This window comes from Eublepharis macularius, chromosome 2 (assembly GCF_028583425.1).
Source record: "Eublepharis macularius isolate TG4126 chromosome 2, MPM_Emac_v1.0, whole genome shotgun sequence".
Taxonomy (NCBI): domain Eukaryota; kingdom Metazoa; phylum Chordata; class Lepidosauria; order Squamata; family Eublepharidae; genus Eublepharis; species Eublepharis macularius.
In genome coordinates this window covers 212,314,895-212,336,901 of record NC_072791.1, presented here as the reverse complement: position 1 = coordinate 212,336,901, position 22,007 = coordinate 212,314,895, and the positions used below count along the sequence as shown (strand labels likewise).

General features: G+C 48.1%; 1 protein-coding gene across 1 annotated transcript in view; it reads left to right on the top strand.

Moving 5' to 3' along the window:
* Positions 1-13,577: 13,577 nt before the first annotated feature.
* Positions 13,578-22,007, top strand: part of PLEKHM3 (pleckstrin homology domain containing M3) — a 104,035-nt gene continuing 95,605 nt past the window's right edge. The window contains exon 1 of the mRNA XM_054972020.1: positions 13,578-13,801. The gene's annotated coding sequence lies outside the window, so the exon portion shown is untranslated. The remainder of the gene's footprint in view (positions 13,802-22,007) is intronic.

Genomic DNA, 22,007 nt, shown 5'->3' with positions numbered 1-22,007 from the left:
ACGGGGTGGTCCTGATATGAAATCAGAAGACAGCCAGGTAGTTCACACCAACAATGCAGTTGTCCCATAGAAGCTAGTTTGGTGTAGTATTGAGAGTGCTGGCCTAGGATCTTGGAGATCCAGGTTTAAATCCCCCCTCTGCCACCAAGGTTTTCTGGATGACCTCAGGCCCGTCACACCTCCGCCTAGCCTACCGCTCAGTGAAGGATAAAATGGAGGAGATGAGAATGATGTAAGCCACTTTGGGCCCACCTTTGGGGAGAAAGTAAATATATAAATTAGAATCAGGCCTGCTGGATCAGAACGCTTATCTTTCCTTGTTCACCTTCGAGATGGCTCTTCTAAGAACACTTTTTCCTGCATGCTGTGGCATGCAGCCTTGAAGGGGGTGCAGAGCTGTTGCACGTGCAAACAAAACATGGCCGCACAACGTCAGCAGAGTAAAGAACATCACAAATTTGCCAAGGCTGCTGTGTGTGGCGTAGTTAAGACGAAAGCGGAGAAAGTACAGACACGAGAGCTGATTTGCGCAATGGAAGAACTCCTGCAAAGTTTGATGCCCTTTTCCTATCCAATATTTCACTCATTCTCAAACAGTCTGCAAACAAACACATTGCTGATTTGCTAAATGGCATTCCTTGGCATGGTCTCCCCCAAAGGTCGCCCGCAAGATTTCAGCGATTAACAGGAGCTTGGAGCAGTGTTTTGTGTGCTGTTGAATTAACTTCTGGCACAAATTTTAGAGCATCTCAAGCTGTACTGAGCTAAGTCTATGGAAGGCACTTCTTTGAGTTGGGTCTGCAGGGATAAGGTTTGTGTTTGGCTCTTTTAAAATTCCAGAAACAAAGTACGCTGTAACAAATGAAAAAAAGGGAAACCAACACTCTTGTGGAGCACTGAAGAATCTACTGCCAAGCAAAGCCCACTGGGATGGGAACTGGGGGACACAATGCTGTGGGCGCTGGTTACACTGGGCACCACCCATGTTTGTCTTAGATGTGGATGGCACTGGGGAGCATAGGAAATCTTAATCTGGGGACACCGTCTCCTAGGAGCCCTGCTGTCAAAAGAGCAAAGTGCACTGATTTGATGCCCTGCACTTCCTTGAATAATTGGAAGTACCTGGAAATAGATAGCCCTATACTATATCAATTTTCTTAGAGATGCTGCAGCTAGCTGTCCCCTTGAACATTTGGGGAGTGGGGACTGGTGCACTGGTATCAAGCTAGCATTTTGAGGTCACTTTCAGAAAAACTGGAAGTGACATCATGTGAAGCACTAGCATTTGCAAACACTTCATGGTAAAACAGTAAATGTTTTTCTGCAAATCTCAGAGTGTCCCGTGAGGTGTCTTTCAGTTTTGGCTGGGAGTGACATGGTGTGTCAGTACGCCTCCCCGTTGGCAGCTATTCTCTCCCACCAACCTTTCATGTGCCAGCAGACAACACTAAGGTTTGCTGGGAAAGCCTACGCCTATCCCTTGGCTTGCAGCCTGTGGCCTTGAGTAAGCTGAGGCTAGTGGGCCAAGGTTCAGCCCAGGCAGGGCTTTTTTTCAGCTGGAATGCAGTGGAATGGAGTTCTGGCACCTCTTGAAAATGGTCACATGGCCGGTGGCCCCACCCCCTGATCTCCAGACAGGGGGGAGTTTAGATTGCCCTCCCCGCCCATGGCGGAGGGCAGTCTGGAGATCAGGGGGTGGGGCCACCGGCCATATGACCATTTTCACCGAGGGCGATTTAAACTTTAAAAAACTCCCCCCTTGTTCCAGCTGACCCAAAGTGACGTCATTGTGTGGTCCTGAGTTCCACCACTGAGTTCCACCACCTCTTTTCCCAGGAAAAAAGCCCTGAGGAGATGGAGTTGTGTGGTGTGTATTTTTCCTTTGTGTTTCTTTGTGTGTTTCTTTGTATGCTGCTTGAGTCTCAGTGGGAGAAAAAGTGGGGTAGAAATAAATAAATAAAATTGACACCCAGACAAGGCTAATCTGGAAAACAGTTTCAGTTCCTCAACAACAAAAAAGGGTCCAGTTGGAGCCCAGCCATGTCCCAGCTGCCACACTGTTCCTTGCTAGCCAATAACAGGGCCACTGGCAAGCTACAAAGCTAAGGCTTTGTTAGCTATGTTCAAAATTGTCAAACTGTCTGCCTTTGCCCATGTAGATAGGGTGTATTTAATAACTGAAATTCAATAGACTGGGAAGCTGGAAAAAGGCCTCCATCCAGCAATGTACCCCTTCTCATGTCATGTGACACTATTGTTGCCGGCCTCCAGGTGGTGGCTGGAGATCCCCCGGAATTACAGCTGGCAACAGAGATCAGTTCCTCTGGAGAAAATGGCAGCTTTGGAGGGTGAACTCTATCCCATTATAACCCACTGAGGCCCCTCCCCTCTTTAAACCCTACCATCACCAGACTCCACCCCCTAATTCCCCAGGAATGTCCCAACCTGGAGTTGGAAACCCTATGACTGTCAGATAAGCCTCCAGCATATCTGCCATGCCTTCAGGTGTATTGTGGTCCCTGAGTAGATGCAGAGTAAAACCAGTATTCTGTTGCTTTGTTGCTAACTGCTTATCTTCCAGGCAAGATGTTTTGGTTACCAGTTCCTGCTGAAGCCTGGGAACCTGACCTTGGAATTAATACAGAGACTGAGCAGAGCTCCTTTCTCCCCCCTACCCTCTTCCCAGGCAGTGCGCGTCAAAACCTCCAACGGTCTCTCCTTCCCACTGGGGGGTGGGGACAGTGTCCTATAATTGAACCTGCTCTACTATCTTTAAGCATTCTGGTCAATTCCATTGTTACAGCTTCTTGAACTGATCTCTTTCCTTAATAAAATCATCTTTAATTCACACACCAGTGTGATGCAGTGAAGTGATTGGGAAAGTACCTGGCAAGACCTGACAATGACACAGCGGTTTGGGTCCAGTTTTGTAATCCTGCCAGGGACTAACCTAGGGTTGGCAGGTCCCCTTACCCTCCGGGCAGGAGACCTAGCCCTCACCTTTGGGTCGACCTCGCATGAGTCCAAAGTGAGCATACACTCCTGGGCTAGGCGATGACATCACTTCTGGGAAGTGTTGTTCAGGGCACATGATGCTCTGGGGAGCACTCCTGCACTTCATGGAAGTCCAAATCGGGTCAGATTCAGCCAGAATCGGGCCGCTACAGAGCACAGAAGTGCTGCCAGGGTGGCGTGATGGTCCTGGGAGTGCTCCTGCGTGCCGCAGCAGCCTTATTCAGCCCAAAATGGGCCCAACTTGTGCTGAATAGGGTTGCTGCGGAGCCCTGGGGCATTGCTGGGGCAGCACAATGGGCCCTGGAGTGTTCCTGCGCTCTGCAGTGGGCTGCATTGGGCCCATTTCGGGCCGAAATTGGCCTACTGTGGTGCATAGGAGTGTGCTGCGCTACCAGGGAGCACCCCCTGGGAGGCACATTCCTGCACATTTTGGAGGCGAGGGGTGGAGGATGGGAACTGGGGATCCCCTGGCCCCAGCAGGGTACTGTCAACCCTAGGCTAATCATTATGGCTGAATGAGCAGGTGCTGAGCTGGACGGTGCTGAGGCACAGATGGAGGTAGTGGCGCGCCTCCAGAAGCATGACGATGACATTTTGGGAATGACATCATCACGCAGCTCCTGGGAGCACACCCAGGCTCTGCAGGGGCTCAAAAGGGCCCATTTGGGGGCACTGCAGAGCACAGGAGTGCTCCTGTGCTCTCCGCAGTGTCCGAAAAGGGGCCCGTGTTGCCGCAGATTGGGCCCGTTTTGAGCCCCTGCAGAGCGCAGAAGGAGCCTGTGCTCCACAGCACCTCAAAACGGGCACGATCTGTGGCAAAATGGGCCTGAAATGAGCCAGATTTTGGCCGAAATGGGTCCGTTTTGAGGTGCTGCGGAGTGCAGGAGCGCTCCTGCACTCCACATCGGCCCCAATCTGGGCCAAAACTGGCCCGATCCCGGCGGCTGTTGTGCATGGGAGCATGCAGCACCACAAGGGAATGTGCATGGAAGGTGCGCCCCCCTGCTGGTTAGGTAAATGGGGGCAGGGTGTGAGGAGTGGGGGTGGGGGATCCCCTGCCCCCATTGGGGGTCTAGCATCCCTAGCTGGGGAAGGGGTTGGAGAGTGGGAGCAGGGGATCCCCCACCCCCAGCGGGGGACTGGCAACCCTAGTGCTACCAGCCATCAAAAGCCAGCTGCATCGCATTCGTTTCCTTTAGCCATTAGCACTCACAAAGAAGTGGTATTGCTTGAGCTATAGAAGAGCCAAACAATATTGGCACCAAGCACCATCACATGTCTGTTATGCTAGGAACTGAAGGCCAATATCTTGAAATGTTGGAGATTCTTTATAAGGGGCAACAATAATGTCTTCTTCCTGGATTTTTCCCTATCTATAAAAAGCTTAGTTATTATACTGATCACTTTTTAAAACTCCCACCCTCGTTCCAAATAGCTCAGATGAGCATACTCGGTTTCCTGTTCCTCAATTTTATCTTCTCAACAACCCTGTGGGGTAGGTTGGGATGAAAAGAGAACTGCCCATTCCGTCATCCAGTGCACTTCATGGGATTCGAACCTGGGCCTGCCCGTCCTCCTACTCCAACACTACACCTTACTTGCTGTCACTGACCTTAGCCCATGGTGTGGAGTGCATTTTAGCACTGCCCATTTTCGCCCCTCTCCTGACAGCCTTGATCTTCTCGCTCATTTATCTTTCTTTCACTGGCTCACACTTGGAAAGATTCCAATAATCTCTCCTTTTGGAGAGACTGATACCAATATATTTTGAGATCTGCACAGGCCCCTGGAAAACAGCTGAGAAACCCTGCAACGCCGGGGAGTGCTGTTTCAAGGATACCGAAGAGATGAGTGTGAAGCTTCACAAAGTTTTCACAAAGGATATGATGCTGTAGGGTAACTCATGGCTTTGCTGCCAGCTTCCTTAAAGCTACCTCTTCGAACAAGGAGATGGGGGAGAGGCGGAAGCGGGAGGGGGGGGGGTTAGGGAAAGAATTTCATTTGGAGCCATTGGTGGGGCCCTCCCTCCACAACCCCATTAGCAAACATTATTAAAGCAATGTAGACAAAGGAGAGAGATGCCCTCCTTAATGGAGAGCCTCCGATAATTACTTGGCTGGGCTGCTTCTTTCGGGGCCTGAATGGGGCTTTCAATAATGTTTCTCTTGCTGTGGCCAGGGACAATGCCCTCGCTGCCTGCTCTAAACGGTGCCAATCCCATTAGTGGCCCTCTTTCTATGGACCTGGAGGTTTGTTTGTGGTGGCGACGGTGGCCTTGCAGTGGGAATGAACTGTATGCCTGCTGCCTGCTTGCTTCTCCAATGGGAGGAGAAGCCGTGCCAGGAAAAGCTTGTTCAAAAACAATCTCTCTGTTTAAAAGGACCTGAGCTAAGTGGCTTGGGAAAGATGGGGCCTGCTGGCACACGGGCCCCTGGATGGGAACAGCTCATCAAAAGGGGAACTAAAACATAGCTGGCTGAATGTCAAAGAAAAGGTAATTGCTGGCTTGTTGGATTCCACTGGGTGGTTTTCTTCTGCCTCCTGGGGCCAGTTCCAATGCAGTAATTTTTCTTCCAAGGGAGTGCTTTGGAGTGATTCCTACAAAAACAGTAGTGGGACACAAGATTGATGGATGCAGGAAACGTGTGGTTAATGGTATTTATTTATTGGCGATTAGAGGAAATACGGCTTAGTTATGCAGGGAAGGACAGCTTATGTAAGACCTCCTGCAGGCTTCTGCTTGTGGATCTTGCCTGCACCATCCAAGCATATTTGTTGTCCCAGTGCTATTTTTCTATTTGTGTTCCTGGCACAGGAGTAATTCTGAAGCACTCCCATAGAGGGAAAACATTGAATCAGAGACAGTCATCTAACGAATGGGGACGCCTGTGAAGTAGACAAAGATCCCCCCACACCATTCCGCGTTTATAACCAGGCTATCTCCCTGATTCTCAGAAGCATTTGCTTCTTTACAAAGCATCTTTCTAACATTTATTTATAATTATTTAATTTCTATCTTTCTTCTATCATAAAACTCAAGGATCGCCTATCTAAACCCACACCAGCTCAGCTTCAGTGTGGGGAATGGGAATGGCAATAGGACACGACAGGCCGGTGGGAATGGGAAGAGCTAGGAGAAGGTGAAGTGTGGTATAGTGGTTACAGTATTGGACTAGGACAGGGGTCCCCCGTGGGCACTACAGTGCCTGCTGTTGCCTCTCCTGGGGCCTATCAAGTATTTTTAGAAAGTGGGCAGGGCCACGTGGGGCTGTTACCCAGCAAGGCTTCTGATTGTCCGTGCAGATTTTTAGATCGTCGTTTCCGCATCAGTTGCTAACGTAGGATTTTCATTGTGCTACTGTGTGTGTATGCAAAGAAATATTTTCAAACAGTTACGCAGCATCCAACAGAATTTCTGCTTATAATGTTGAGGAGTTACCATTATAGTCATGCGTCAACTCACTGCCTGAGTTGTGTCAGAATTCCAGAGGTGCCCACAAGGTGAAAAACGTTGGGAACCCCAGTCCTAGCGGCTCAGCACTGCCACAACACTGCCATTTCACTTGGAAGTACATAAAGGGGAAGTGGAGTTGTGGCATCATGACAATGCTGCTGTTCCCCTCATTTTACTCCTTTTTCTTGACTCAGCAGCAGCTGGAGCATGGGTCCCAGGGTGGGATGTCCTCCACCACAGCAGAAGGCCAGGCCGCCCTAACTCTGCCACCGGAGTGCATTTTTCGAAGATCGGTGATGGGCATGTTGTTATAACAATATCTTCCTCAGGTTTCATATTTTTTCAAAAGTAAGTCACTGGCTGCTATCTTTGAGGAGATGTAAGGCACCTCTCAGCAGTGCCCATTTAACGAAAGCGGGGGACTCAGAGAACCTGGTACATGGTTATTATAACAGCAGGGCTCATTTTGAGGGGGAATGCACAGGAACGCAGTTCCAGCAGTTCCCCAAAGAGGTCACATGTCAGGTGGCCCTACCTACTTGACTCTCGGCCATTTTGGGCCCATTTCGTCCTGGATTGGGACCAAAATGGCCCGGACTGGGCCTCTGACAGGTGGTGGATCACTCTCCTGTTCAGCAGTGGCCCAATCCTGACCATTTTGAGCCCCTTTTCAGCTATTTTCAGCTCCTTTTTGCCATTTTGGGCCCAATTTCGGTCCTGAATGGCCAGGATTGGGTCCAAAACAGCCAGGATAGGTGATGTCAGGTGGTGTGGCATATTCAAATCAGTTATGCTAATGACACATTTTTGGTAATGTTAAGGGGTGTGGCATATGCTAATGAGTTATGCTAATGAGTTATGCTAAAGAGTTCCTCCAGCTCTTTTTCTACGAAATGACCCCTGTATAACAGTATAACAAAATGTTACAGACACAGCAACAGCAACAGACGTCCACTGACGTTACACAGCTGCGGTCCTGAACTCCCGAGCTCAAGCGATCCGCCAGCCTCAGCCTCCCGTGCTCAGGCTGGGATTACAGGCGCACGCCACCGCGCCCAGCTATAACAAAATGTCGGTTACTGATTTAAAACAAAAACCATAAAAGAGAGAACGGCCACTGAAGGGAATTGGGGCATGGAAACTGCAGGAAATCTACCACATGAAAGTCATGTTGCGGCTGTGGGGTATCAGAAGTGGCAATGGGGATACTATCAGCCTTACCCCATGTGAAGAACACCTTAGTAGTTGCTGTAACTATGTTCAGAAGAGGACCCTTTTCCCTCATTGAATACTTTTTATTTTATTGATAAGATTAAAAGCCCAATAAAAAGGGCAGAGAAAAGAGAAAGAAAAGAAAAAGAAATAAAAAGAAGAAAAAGAGAAAAAGAAAAGAACAAAAGTTAAAAGAAAAAAACAAAGAAAAATAATACATATTTCATTTTCCATTTTTCTCTGCAACACTTGTCATACCTTTACAAACATTATACTTGTAGTTTTGATACCTCCAAAATTTACCTTTTCAACACTGCCCTCCTATTTATTTTTCCCAGATTTATCTTCTTTGAAATGAAATCCACAAATCCTCAGTTCATTTTTTCTTGTCTTACACAGAAAGTCAATAAGGGGTTTCCAATAACCATAAAGACAGACAATGTTTTATCTCTGATCAGAGCTGTAAGCTTAGCCATCTCCGCTAACTCTATCATTTTCACAATGCAGTCATCTATTGAAGGCAATACCGTACTTTTCCATTTTTGTGCATATAAAAACCTAGCCCCCGTTGTCATATATAAAAATAGGATGCCATGTTTATTTCCCAACTATTTGTCCATTCATCTCAACAAAAAGGCTTCTGCTTTAAATTGTATATTGATCTTCAAAATTTTCTGTATTATCATACGAATTTGTGACCAAATTTTTTTTGCTTTAGGACAAGTCCACCAAAGGTGATAAAATGTTCCTTCATGTTGCTCACATTTCCAGAATTTGTTTGACATACCTTTACCTGTTTTTACTAATTTATCAGGGGACATACACCACCGATACATCATTTTATAAAAATTTTCATGGGCAGCTCAATCCTAAGGGGGGGGGAGTGCATAGGGAAAGAACTGAGGCTTGCGCAAGCGTAAATGGCTCTTATGTTGCCATAAACCCCTCTCCGCTGGCGCCCGCCCGAGGCACATTACCACAGATGGGTTGCGGAGGCGCAAGTATGGCGCAAGTCCCCACACCGGCGTGGAAGGGGATGGGGGAGGGCGTGGGACGCGAGTTAATCCACTTCCAAAGCAACTCCAGGCCCAGGAACACCCCCTGCAGTGGCGGAAAGATACGCCATGAAAAAAGCAGGCGTAGCCCATAGATGCTCATTGAACGGGGAAAACTCACGCCCCTCTCCCAGCACCCAGCCCTGCCCCCGCGGTCCGAAGGAGCATAGGATGGGAACTACCACTGGAGCCAATCCGCGTGTGCTTCTGGGGTGGGCGAGCCCCCCTCCCCGTACCCAATCACCTGCTCATGCACCCTACAAAACGTCTGGCTGAGCTGCTCATGACCTCAGGTAGGTGAGCACACGGCCAAAGGCTCTGCCCCCGTGAGGGACTTTGTGCACGAGGCGGGAGACTGCACTAGAGGGGACTTAGCGGGAAAACTGGGAGAACTTAGCACTCGCTCAAGGGAAGAAGGGCAAAGTCCAGAATGTACTGCTCTCTACTATGTGCCTTTTCCCAGATGTTGGAGTGTAGGCTTGGCCTCAGCCATGGACCAGGCTGGGTTACTTGCAGCACACCTGTCTCTTTCCCTTGCAGGAAAGAGACACATGTTGTCTGGGAGATGACTGAGCATGTCTGCTTCAGCCCCTCGCCCCCCCCTTTCCCGGTAATCCTCCGGGAGTGCCATTCAGATCCAGCACAGGGAGCAGTTTCCTGAGGCAATCCGCATCTCCCCTGGGAGCGCAGAATGAGGGCTGCGTAAACTGCCTTGGCTTCCTTTCCAGCCGAGGGACATTGGCGCTTTTTCCAGTTTAATAAAACGTGTTGAAAAACAACAAACTGCTGTGTTTGCATGCTTGCCTGACATTCCCAGTAGCCGGCCCCTCAACTCCCTGTCGGAATGTCCTCTCACACATCCCTGCAAATGTTTCAAGTGGCGCCCCGTTCAGCCTCCCTGCCCCCTTCCTCTCCTCAATGTAACTTCAGGCAGTGGGGTGGGAATTGAAGTGTGGCCCATGAATGTCTGGGGGGGGGCAGTGAGGACTTTCATTCTCTGATCGTCTGAGCTGCTGGCATCTGATAAGCCAGGAAGATGGTCACTGCATGTGGGAAGTTGCTGCCAGGGGGTGGGAGTGTGTGTAGTTACTGGGCACCCCCCTCCTTTTCGCCATTTGTGGAAGCAGGGATGGACTTGGGAAATCTAGCGTTGGGAGGGGCTGTCAGTCCATGTCTCGCATCATAGAGATGCAGTGATGTGTTCAAGTGGCACCGCCACAAGTTTCTGGGCGTTTTTCATTCCCCTCGCTTCCAATCGGCCTTCTGGCCTCCTACTTGGTTTCCAATGGGCATTCCTGTCACTTATTGAAGGACCTGCCTCCCCCCACCCCCACCTGCCTCTCCGGAAGCTGGGGACTAATTCAGGTTGCCAGTCTCCAGGTGGTAGCTGGAGATCTCCCAGAATTACAACTGATCTCCAGGCAACAGAGATCAGTTCCCTACTATCTGGCCCTACTTTTCAGGGAGGGGGCACCTGTTTCTTGTGTGGGTGGTGGCGGTGGCGATGAGGGGATTTGCTGGTGCGCCAAGCTGCAGCCACCAGCCAGGCCCTCATTAGAAATGGGGGCTGGACGGGCAAGAGGGTGGGTGTCCAATCTGCACCTTCAGTGATACCTTTGCCCCCTCTCCCCAGCATGGATGTCTGCTCCCTGACAAGGGGGTGTTGGTGAGCAGCAGGGATCACGCCCTCCCCATTGGCTGCACCTCTGCTTGCCTCTCGCCTGCCTGTGCATCCATTGGCTGGTTTGGGCGGGGTTGTCAGGGGAACAGGGGCGAGTGCTCTTGGCTGCAGCTGTGCCTCACCTCACTTAGCTCAGCCACCAGTGGGACTCTCTGGCAAAAGTCCATAGGGAGGAGTGGGGCGGCACTGCATTTACATCCATGTGCGAGCGACGGCGTTGTCTCATAGCTTAGGACTGAACTGTTAGTGTGGAACTCAAAGTAAATTTGAGCCCCTTTACCAAATATTTTCCCACCGGTCCATTTGTATATTATACCCAAAATTTTTAGCTCATTTTATCATACAGTTTTTCACACATTCTTTTTCCATTTCAAATTTCAACAAAACAATATATTCATCATTTGTATAAAGCTCTTTTTCAAACTCTGTTTTTTCGTAATCAAAGCCCCATAATTTTTTTATCTGATTTAAACCTTTCCAGTAATTGTGAATTGAAAAATCATTGACATTCGTAACCTTTGGCTATTAGGTCTTCCCTTGTCCACATTAGACCTGTTTTCTGGATGCAACAGGGCAGACCTGCAGAGGGCATTACTTAAGATGAATGCATGCATGACAGTCACATAGGCACCTGGACACCAGTTGTAATTCTGGGAGATCTCCAGTCACCACTGTGGAGGCTGGCAACCCTAAGTGATGCTATGGCATTATGCACTGCGATATCAGCATGCCTCACTCCCAAAAGCTTTTAGGGGTTGTTGGAAGACAGGTGGTATGGGGAGATGGGGGTAGGGCAAATGGCACTGCTGTGGGTGAGACTAAGAAGACCTGGACTTTCCTACCTGAATGGGTGCTAACCTGGGTTTGCTTCAATTACTCCCAAACCATTACAACAAACCTGGTTTGGAAAAGATCACAGGAAAGACGGGGAAAACTCAGGAGGTGTATGGAAGCACCCTGATGCTGTGGGAGGAACCCACTTCCAAAGAGTATGCAAGCCGTGCAAGCAACCCGTATGTAGTGTAAATCACCCAAATCGCCTTGCTTCTAGAACTCCCTGTTTACCTTTGGACAGGTCCACTATATATTATGCAGTGGGTTAGCATGTGGTCAGTTCAGGACTGCCTGGACTTTGGAATGGAATTGTTACAAACATGCTGCTGGCGCTGGTTCAGAAACTTCCATAAATATACCATGCAGCAGCACATCTGGCCTGACCCACCAGCTGGCCAAGCATCATGCCTGCCTGTATTCCACTGATGGATTTCATTCATTCATTCATTCATTCATTCATTCATTCATTCATTCATTCATTCATTCATTTTTAACCCGCCTTCCCCGCAAGTGGACTCAGGGCGAGATGCAACATTGATTAAAATACAACTTAAAATCAATTATAAAAACAGATCAAATACTGTGCCCCTTTCGGGGCAACCAGCGGGAGTGGACTCTCCATACCCCTTGTAGAGGGAGACTGGTGGAAGGCTCGACAATGATGGGCTAAAATTAGTCTCCACCATATGCCTGGCAGAACATCTCCATCTTACAGACCCGCCTAAATGATACAAGATCCTGGCAGGCCCAAGTGTCGTCAGACAGAGAGTTCCACCAGGTTGGGGCCAGAACTGAAAAGGCCCTGGCCCTGGTAGAGGCCAGCCGAGCCTCCCTAGGGCCAGGGACCACCAGTAGATGTTTTCCGGTTGAATGAAGTGCTCTCTGGTGCACATACAGGGAGAGACTAGCACTCTGGTACTAGTGAGATCAGACAGCTATCAACAGAGATTCATTATATAGTCTACTTGTGGCTGTCCTCATACTCAAGACTGGAGACCCATTAATGGATTAAAGATTACAAGTGAATGATTGTAGGCCTCCATCTCCAGGAGAAGGGCAATTGCTTGGGGACAACTCTATCCAGGCGTGCATTCTCTTCCCACCCTGAGTCCAATCTTCTATATGCAAAGTTCTGCATGTTCTGTGGATACTCAATCAAAAATCAAGGTCAAGTCAAAGAAGAATGATAGGACAATGTCATGTATCTACCAGTATTGTTCGGATACAGTGGCTGCTACCTCCCACGCCCACTCGTAATACCAGTATGACAGGCTCAAAATCAGATGACAAAGCCTCGCCTGGGAAAGAAGGCATCTCGATGCACTGCAGGCAAAGTTTTAGCTTACTGAAGTTCTGAAACTGCCAAAGGCACCGAAACTGCAATGGGCAGGTGTGGGGGGAGGGATAGAAATTGGCACTACAGCCAGAGCTTTGAATACTGTATTTTAGGACAAGTCTGTAAGTCAGATAAAGCTTGGTTCCACTGTCACCATTTCCCCACCCCACTACAAAAATATTGAGATTGGCAGTTCTTTGAGACCCCATGTGGTATAGTGGTTAGTGCATAGGACTAGAATCTGGGTTCAAATCCAGAGCTGTCATGCAGTTTGTTGGGTGGCCTTGGTTCCGCACACTTTTGCAGTCTAACCCACCTCACAAGGTTATTGTGAGAGTAAAGTGCAGAAGAGAGAACTGTGCGCTCCCTGAGTGAACACCTTGGAGCAAAATGTACTGGACAGATTCTTTGGAGAGGGCATGCCTTCAAATATTCCCTCTCCTTGGGACTCTAGGGGGATTCTCGGACATCAATTTGCTATATGCTCTCTATGCTTTCTTGCTTGTATAAACCAGGCTGATAACCACACCGAGCTGGCAGAGGCCAGGAAAAGCACCCTGCGTTCCCCTTCCTATTAGCAGGTCTCAAGAACTAAGTGCAGCTCCCTTCACTAAAGTTACGAGGCTCTCGTTTCCTTTTTAGGGCACATTTTAAATCGTTGCAGGGAGCAGGGAGGAAGAAAAGGCGCCATATCTAAAAAAATCCCAGGGAAGAAAATAGACGTTTAATTTAAAAAATGGGGGAGATCTGCTTGCTCTTTCCTTTATGAACTGTTCCTCATGTTTAAGGCTGTTTTTATAGGCGATTGCCGAGGGACAATGCATAAAGGAAAGGGTGGGGGATGCACACCGGAACCTTTTTTGTCGGCTTCCCTTTCCTGCGGCTGCACGGCGGCTTTTAGCAAGCGCACGGGCGCAGACGGATTGTAAACAGAGAAGTCCGAAGCGGCTGAGGGAGGTGGTTGCCGGAGGAGAGAGGGGCGGTCGGGGACGAGGCCGCCTGGCTGCCGGGAGGAAGGCCGCGCGGTGCCTCGGAGGCGGAGGGCGTTGGAGCCCGGGGCTGTCATTGTCTCCGCAGGGGCAGGTGCGTCGGGAACGCCGTCCGGGTGTGCTCCTGGCTGCCCTTGTTCTCGGGGGAACGGGCTGGGGGCGTTCCGTTGGGAGACCCGCCCTGCTCTCGAGGCCGGCCTCTGCTCGCCCTCCTCTGCCCAAAAGGTGGGTTTTTGTGGTGGGCTCATTTTGTTTTGGGGGCTTCTTAAATAGTCCCAGGTCCGGTCCTCCTGTGGGTGTCGTTCTAGCCGGGCTTGCTTAACAAAAGAGCCCTGACAGGGACAGGAGAAGCCCCACTCAGCTATAAAGTTATGTAGGTGAAAGCCTGGGTTTTATTCATTTTTCAGCCATGTTCTGTGGTAGCTGCCTTTGAGATGGGCGAGCAAGATCTGGGGGTTGGCCTTGAAGGTGCTCCTGGACCCGAGTCTTGCTCTTCCACTGCAGACCAACACGGTTACCTTCCTGAAACTGTCTTTGAGATTGGTGTGTGTGGTATAACAACAACAACATTTGATTTATATACTGCCCTTCAGGACAACTTTACAAAGTATGTTGTTATTATCCCCACAACAGTCACCCTGTGCCGTGGGTGGGACTGAGAGAGCTATGACTGACCCATGGTCATCCAGCTGGCTTCAAGCGGAGGAGTGGGAAATCAAACCCTGTTCTCCAGATTGGAGTCCTGCCACTATTAACCACTACACATTCAAAATCTTGAGCCAGAAGAACTCAGACTTTTTTTTTACAGTGCTTTCAAAGTACGTTCTCTTGGTATGTTAGGGCTGCCAAGCCCCCTTTGGGTAATTCCTTGAGATTTGGGGAGGGTGTGGGTTGAACAGAGCTCTCAGAGGAGTATAATAATAACTGTGCTTACATCTAGACAGATTAGTGCCACACTCAGAGTGGTGAACGAAGTTATTCTTATCCCCACAATACAGCTAGGGATCTGGGGCTGAGAGAAGTGGCTTACCCAGGACCACCTACAGATGTCATGGGAGTCACAACATTCTGACTCAACATTCTGACAGCAGCATTCTGACTCACAACCCAACCAGTTAACCACTACGTTACAGGAGTGCCCTTATAATAATAAGTACACTTAGATGCCACTCTTCTAGACGTATTAGTGCCAATTCAGAGCAGTGAACAAGGTCAGTGTTATTATTCCCACAATACAGCTCAGGAGCTGGGTCTGAGAGGAGTGGCTTACACCAGGCCACCTGCTGAACTCATGGCTGTTGTGGAAGTTGAACCAGCAGAGTGCTGGCTCACAAACTACCCCCTTAACTAGCATGCTATAGCGTGCAATAGACTCCACTCTCCAAAACCGCTATTTTCTTCAGAGGAATTGATCTCTGTTGTTTGGAGATCGCTCATAATTCCAGGAGAACTCCAGACACCACCTGGAGGTTGGCAACTCTTTCCCTCAGCTTAGCAGGTAATTTTGACTTCTTTGATGGCACATTTATTTCAGCTCCAGAGAGCAGACAGTTAAGAGAAAGACCACTTATGATAACTGTCCCAGAAACATCTGTAAATATGCATTTATTTTTCATCTGTAACTGTTTAGTGTTGGGCAATTTTATATGATTTCAGGAAAATGGATGTTTGGGACTGCATTTCTAGGTAATGTATATCTTACACACAGCGGTCATTTCGTAGAAAAAGAGCTGCAGGAATTCATTAGCATAACTCATTAGCTTATGTCATGCCCCCTTGCCATCACCGGAAGTGTCATTAGCATAACTGATTTGCATATGCCTCATCCCCTGGCATCACCTATCCTGGCTGTTTTGGACCCTATCCTGGCCATTCAGGGCTGAAGTTGGGCACAAAAGGGCAAAAGGGGCTGAAAATGGCTGAAAAGGGGCCCAAAATGGTCAGAATTGGGCCGCTGCTGAGTGGGAGAGTGAGCCACCACCTGACAGAGGCCCGATCCTGGCCGTTTCAGGACCAATCCTGGCTGTTTTAGGCCTGCTTCTGACCATTTGGGGCCCAATCCAGGCCAAAACGGGACCAAAATGGCCAAAAATCAGGTGGGCGGGGCCACCTGACATGTGACCTCTTTGGAGAACTACTGGCACTGCGTTCCTGTGCGTTCCCCCTCAAAATGAGCCCTACTTACACAGGACCAAATATGTTTTAGGGTTGGCACACAACTTAGTTCTAGCAGATTTTGTGACTTGGTTCCTAATATTTTTCACTGCCACAAATTCTTTTGTAATAACCAATAAAATAGAAAAATGCAAGATTAGCATAATATAAATGTATTTTTTTGCTTCCGTTATTTATAGTCTGCCTTTCTCATTGAGACTCAAGGCAGATTACAAGGTGTAAGTCAGTGTAAACAAATAGCATGAGACATCTCGGGAATCCCCCTGGATTTGCATTGCTAACTAGCTGAAGAATGCGTTTCTGAGGATGCTGCACCTCCAAATAGGCTTTGAACCACCCAAATACATCTCTGAAACCAGTGATGCATGAGCTGTAATAGTCCAAAACTGATAATGGGGCGCAGCCTCCTCAAATCTTATTCTTCAGCCACCTAGCAGCACAATACGGTGGAACTCCTAGTGTAGCTATGTTTGTGCAAAATCCAGGCTTTGCTGTTGGACAGGACAAGAAGGAATTGCAGACAGGGAACAGGAAATTAACTTTAGCCTTGCAAATAAAGATTTGATGGAATTTTATTACAGTTGATATATGTTATATTGTACCACTAGCAACCAAGCCCATTCTTTAAAAAATAGGTTCTAGAAAACAGCCTGCAGCTGAGAGCAGGAGCAGTCCAGGGCTCATGGCACCACTCTAAAAGCGCTAATGCATTCCACAGCATGCCAAAATTGGGCCGGTGCAGAGTGTCAGAGCACTCCAGGGCCCGTTGCGCTGTCCTGGCAGTGTTCCTGCGCTCAGCAGTGGCCCGATTTGGCCTCAAATGGGCGGAAATTGAGCCAGTACAGAGCGCAGGAGCACTCCAGGGCTCATGGTGCTGTTCCAACAGCGCTCCGGTGCTCTTGTTCAAGGCTGAATTGGGCCCGTTTGGGGCCGAAATTGGCCCACTGTGGAGCGCAGGAACGTTGCTAGGGCAGCAGGCCCTAGAGTGCTCCTGCACTCCACAGTGGGCCAATTTCTGCCCCAAACAGGCCCAATTCAGATTCAAATGGGCTGAAATCAGCTCAGTGTGGAGCATGGGAGTGCTGCTCCTGCGCTTTGCACCGGTTGGATTTCCGCCCATTTGGGACCAAAATCAGGCCAATGTGGCGTGCAGGATCACTCCAGGGCCCACTGCGATGCCCTGGTCTGCTTGGGGCCAGGCTGGTGGTAGTGTTGGGCTGCGCTGGACTTTCCCACGGCTGCTGCAGAGCCTAAGGAGGGGCACGCCAGCGCATCGAGCCTCCCCACATCCTCCTAAGCAAGCAGTATTGGTGATGACTCTTTATCCTTGTGTAGGCCAGAGTGTGCCTGCGCAGAGTTAAAAAGGGAGTAGTCGCCAATACGGCTTTTTATATAGTAAGATTCCTACAATGTGTTTTTTGGAGTTCAGAAACTAAGCATTGGACCAGGTCCCACTGAATAGCACCTTGCATGGTAGCATCTTCAGGGACATATGATCTATTTTGGGGTGTGGAGCTATTTAAATATTACCAGTATTTGTGGCTGGCTTGGAGAATAAAGAACCAGGAATTGCAAACAAGAAATTGGAATCAACTTCTGTCTCATCTCTTATTTATGGGCAGCTCTTGTGTAGATACCAGCTAAACTGTCTTGATTTATTTACCAATACAAAGTCAATTTTCTGCTGTGGAGACATGGCAAAGGAATCTATTTTTTAAAAGCTAATGCATTAAGCCCATAGAATTGGGGGCAAAGCTCTCTCAAGGGTGGCCAGAGGTAGGTTTATTTTTTAAAAAATTGTGGACTAGTAACCTTTGCTGTCTGCAGGCTGTTTGGATGTAACTCCTTTTCTTCAAGAAGGCTAATTCATGTTGACCATAATAAAGAGTTTAAGTTTTCTGAATTAGGTTCATTTGGAAGAGAGGATCCCTTTGGCCTTCCCCTCACTTGTGCTGCATGTGATCACTACCCATAAATCTGTCAATGTCATGATTTTTGAAAAACTTCCCTTGAAATAAGAACTGGAATAATCAACAAAAATGTAATGTTGGCATGTAATACTGGACTGTCACTTGAATACAGAGGGACTTACTTATGGGGAAACGTGTAGACGCATCCCTGTTAGTCAAAGACAAGAGGGAGTTACAGCATCTCTTGAAGTTACCACATTGATTAATTTTTGAGTTGCTCCTCTCTCTTAAACCAATAAAATACAAAAGCCTTGATGTTAATCTTTCACCCTTTGCCTTCTTTTCTGTGGCGGATGCAGAAACCATCCAACTGAAATGGTTAAAAAACTCTAGCAGGATTGTTCTCCAGTCTCTCCCTGGGGTTTAATGACCTCATCTCTAGTAGCTTCTGTTTCCATGCTTGTATAACTTGCTTTTGTTTTGTGCTGAGCTTAGATGACGCTTCAGATTTGCCTCTGGAGCCTGAAGAAAAACCATGCACGTGTAAAGGGTCGGTTTGTTTTTAATTTAAGTCAGCACATTTCTGCATTACTCAAGTGCACGTTCTGGTAGTGAAACAGGAAGGGATGATCTGGGAAGTGAAAAAGGCCACTCAGTGGAGGAAACACAGCCGTTATTTTCTCCTTCCAGAGTAGATGCAAGGCAGTAGAGGCTGTTGTTTGGCAGGGATGGGGGCAGGTTTCTTCATGCTTGCGTCCCACCAGCTCAGATTCTGGTTGCTGTCATGACCTCTCCTGACTAGCCGACTGATTCTGACTCACAGTACTCAAGAGGAAGAGCCTGAGTAGCCGGGACCCGGGGGACCAGAAAGGGCCTGACACTCCAAAAGCCCCTGCTGACCATGCTCCGGCTGTGCCAGATGCCATCCTGCCAGAGCCTGCAAGAGAGTTCCTGCCACCGGCCTTTGAGATAGTCACTAGCAGGGCCTTTTTTTCAGCTGGAACGTGGTGGAACGGAGTTCCGGCACCTCTTGAAAATGGTCACATGGCCGGTGGCCCCGCCCCCTGATCTCCAGACAGAGGGGAGTTCAGATTGCCCTCCGCGCTGAGCGGCGTGGTGGTATGGGAGGGACTCGGCTTCAAAGCTGCATCAGTTCTGGTAGATGATAATTTCAAGAAGGCCAGGTAAGGTACCGTACCCCCAGCCCTACCCAGCTTCTGAGCATTACTGTGCTTGTATATGTACTCAGGGTGAGGCACACACCGCCACTTTGGAAAGGTTGCTTTCCCCCATGAGTCATGGTTTGCTGCCTTTGCACTGAGCCATTTCTTCCTTTCCATAACTCCAGGCCGTCCGGAGCAGCTTCAAACTGGAAGTTGTGAAGGAGGCAAACTGCTAATCACTTGTGATGGTTTCTGTTCAGGAGGCATGAGGGCACATCCCACTGGTGCACAGAGAGAAAAAAGGCTGAGAAGTGTGGTCAGATCTCAGTGGAACTGTACAAATCGTTGTTTGGCAGCAAGGAGGAATACCTTTCGCATTGAACATGGTGTTGTTTCCATGTGAGGGGGCTGGTTTTCTTTAACGGGACCTCTTCTGTGTTTTGAGTAAGGAGACTGAAAATCCTGCTGTACTGTTAAGTTATTTTCTTATTGAGACTTCAGCAATTAATCTTGAGGACACTTTCCTCCAAGGAAGCCCCACTGAATAGACTTGAGTAGGGCTCTGAGTAAACCTGCTTAGAATAGCTCGTAGAGGGCTGCAGTAAATATCTTGTGTTCTGAAAGCTCCCGTTTTTCTATTTGTGCATCATTCACTGTTTTTTCTGCCCATGACTTGGCTAAGAATGTGGAATGCCTCCAGCCAGAGCTCATACCTTGGAACTCTAGTTAGTCTTTAAGGTGCTGTTGGACCTGGATCTTGCTCTCCAGTGACTCAGGTTCCCATTCCTGCCAGTTTCCAATGAACGTCATGTGGCTTCCCAGAAATAAACTAAGTGGATCCCACTTCCTAGTAGTTGAGAACCACAGCCATAAACTGCAGCCTGGGGTGGTGCAGCGATTAGAGTTTTGGAATAGGATCTAGGAGACCCAGTTGGAATCCCGACTCTGCTATGGAAGCTCACTGAGTGACTAGGGGCCAGTTGCACACCCTCAATCTAATCTATCTCACAGGGCTGTTGTGAAGATAAAAATGGAGGCAACGAGGCCCATATAAGCAGTTTCAGGTTTCCATAGGGGAGAAAAGCAGGGTGTAAATGAAGAACATGAATCAATAAATAATAGCGTCGCCAATGGATAGGGCTAAACTGACTCTGATACCAGCGACAGGGGTTCCTCAAAAGGGTACAAAATGTTTCTGAGTTTAGAACTGCAGGAGTTTGGCTGTAGTGATGATGTGGGCATATGTTTTTATTGGTCATCCTTTTTTTCAGAGGAAAATGGGTTACACACTTTTTCAGGATTTCCCTAATAAAAATAACAACAGTATGCTTATATACTGCCCTTCTGGCCAGATTAATGCCACACTCAGAGTGGTGAACAAAGTCAGTGTTGTTGTTAAGATTTGGTCCTTGGGACTCACTGCATCATGATGTCGTAGTGTATTTGTTATTGCATTACCATGCTGAGCCTCCACTTTGTCATTTACAGTCAGAATGTGTCTTCTGGCTGTGAAATTGTTTTGGACAAACTTGAATGAATGATGCAGCGGAACTGAAACAAAGTTTTATAAAGGAATCGGTAGGATACCTGCCAACCAAAGTACCAGATAATGAAAGGGGTTTGAAGCAGACCTGCGGAACTGATTGGTTTTGAACTAGCTTTAATTGCCTGTTTAAATTTGTGGGAATCAAATACAGTGTCTCTGTGCAGGGGATATTTTGCGACTGCTTGAGTTACTCGTTTTTGTTTATTGGCTGGAGCAGCACGTCTAGCGCTCTGTCTGAATTACAAGCAGTAAAGAGATTGTCACAGTTTCATTGACACTGGAATCCTTTCACAGGCAGCAGTTGAAATGAAACCATTACAAATCAGGCGTGTAGCTACTCACTGTACAGATCTTGACCCCATATTTATCCACTGGGCTGACTGATTAAGATACCTGTATAAAAAACTAGCTTGATACCCATGTTTTGCTACGGTATTTAACTACTTTAAATCCAGTTATAATGCTTATGGGTATGTAACATTTTTTTAGTTGGTTTTGTAGTATAATAGCATAGTACCAACTGTCTCTGGGGGGAGGGATGAGGTGTGGAATGTTGTTACCCCCAATCAATCTGCATATGCAAATGACCTTGAAAGGCTGGCCCAATCAGGGAAGAGTGGCCAAGCTGGTAGTGGGCGGGGGCGCAAGTGGGCAGCAGCTTGCCAGCCATTCAGGGAAGCTGTATCCCTTTGGGAAAACACATTTTATCCCTTTTTACCCCCTTAGTGGGGGGATTTCTTAAAATCCCTTCTTAGTGGGTGTTTACATCATGAAAGGAATGTTCTCCCCAAATTTCATGTTTTTAGGTCCAGGGCTGGGCATTGATGAGTCAGTCAGGACACTTGTCTTTATCTATCTATCTATATGGACTAGCTTGATGCTCGTGCTTCACTACAGTATTTAACTACTTTAACTCCAGTTATAATATTTATGGGTATGTAACATTTTTTGGTGGTGGGGGGGGGTGAGTTGGTTTTGTAGTATAATAACATAGTACACAAGCTTCACAAAGGTGTTTAAATAAAGTGAAGCATGTTGATGCCTAAAACTGATGAAGTGAATTTCGAAATGTAACATTTATTGAAGAGATTTTTAAAAGGAAAAGATTGTAGTGCAATAAATAAAGTGAAAAATACGTACAACCTTTTTTTTTTTTCCTACTGAAGGACCTCTTTGTAGATCTCATTGGTGATTTTCCCCTCAGGATCACCAGGCTGCTGGGTGAGCTCACTCTGGAGCAGGCCACATAGAACTGCCCATGTGAGAAGCAGTCCTCCCTCAAGTCAATTCTTGCCACCTTCAGTATCGGCCCCTGGGACTTGTTGATTGTCATAGCAAAGCAGACCTTGAGGTGGGACTGCAGTCTCTTGAACTTGAAGAGGTTATCTGATGGTATGAATGGTATGCGTGGTATGAACACCAACTCTCCCCCGCCCTCCGAGCACAGCCAATAAACAATGTTGCCTCAGTGATGTTCCTGTGGAGGGCTTTCACTCGTAGTCTGGTGCCATTGCAGAGTTTGGGTGAGCTGCAGTTCTGGACCAACATCACTGGATGATGCTGCCCACCTTGATGAGAAGCTTGTGGGCTGGGAAGCCAGGAGGGTTGAGCATGTTGAAGAACTTCACAGGGTAGTG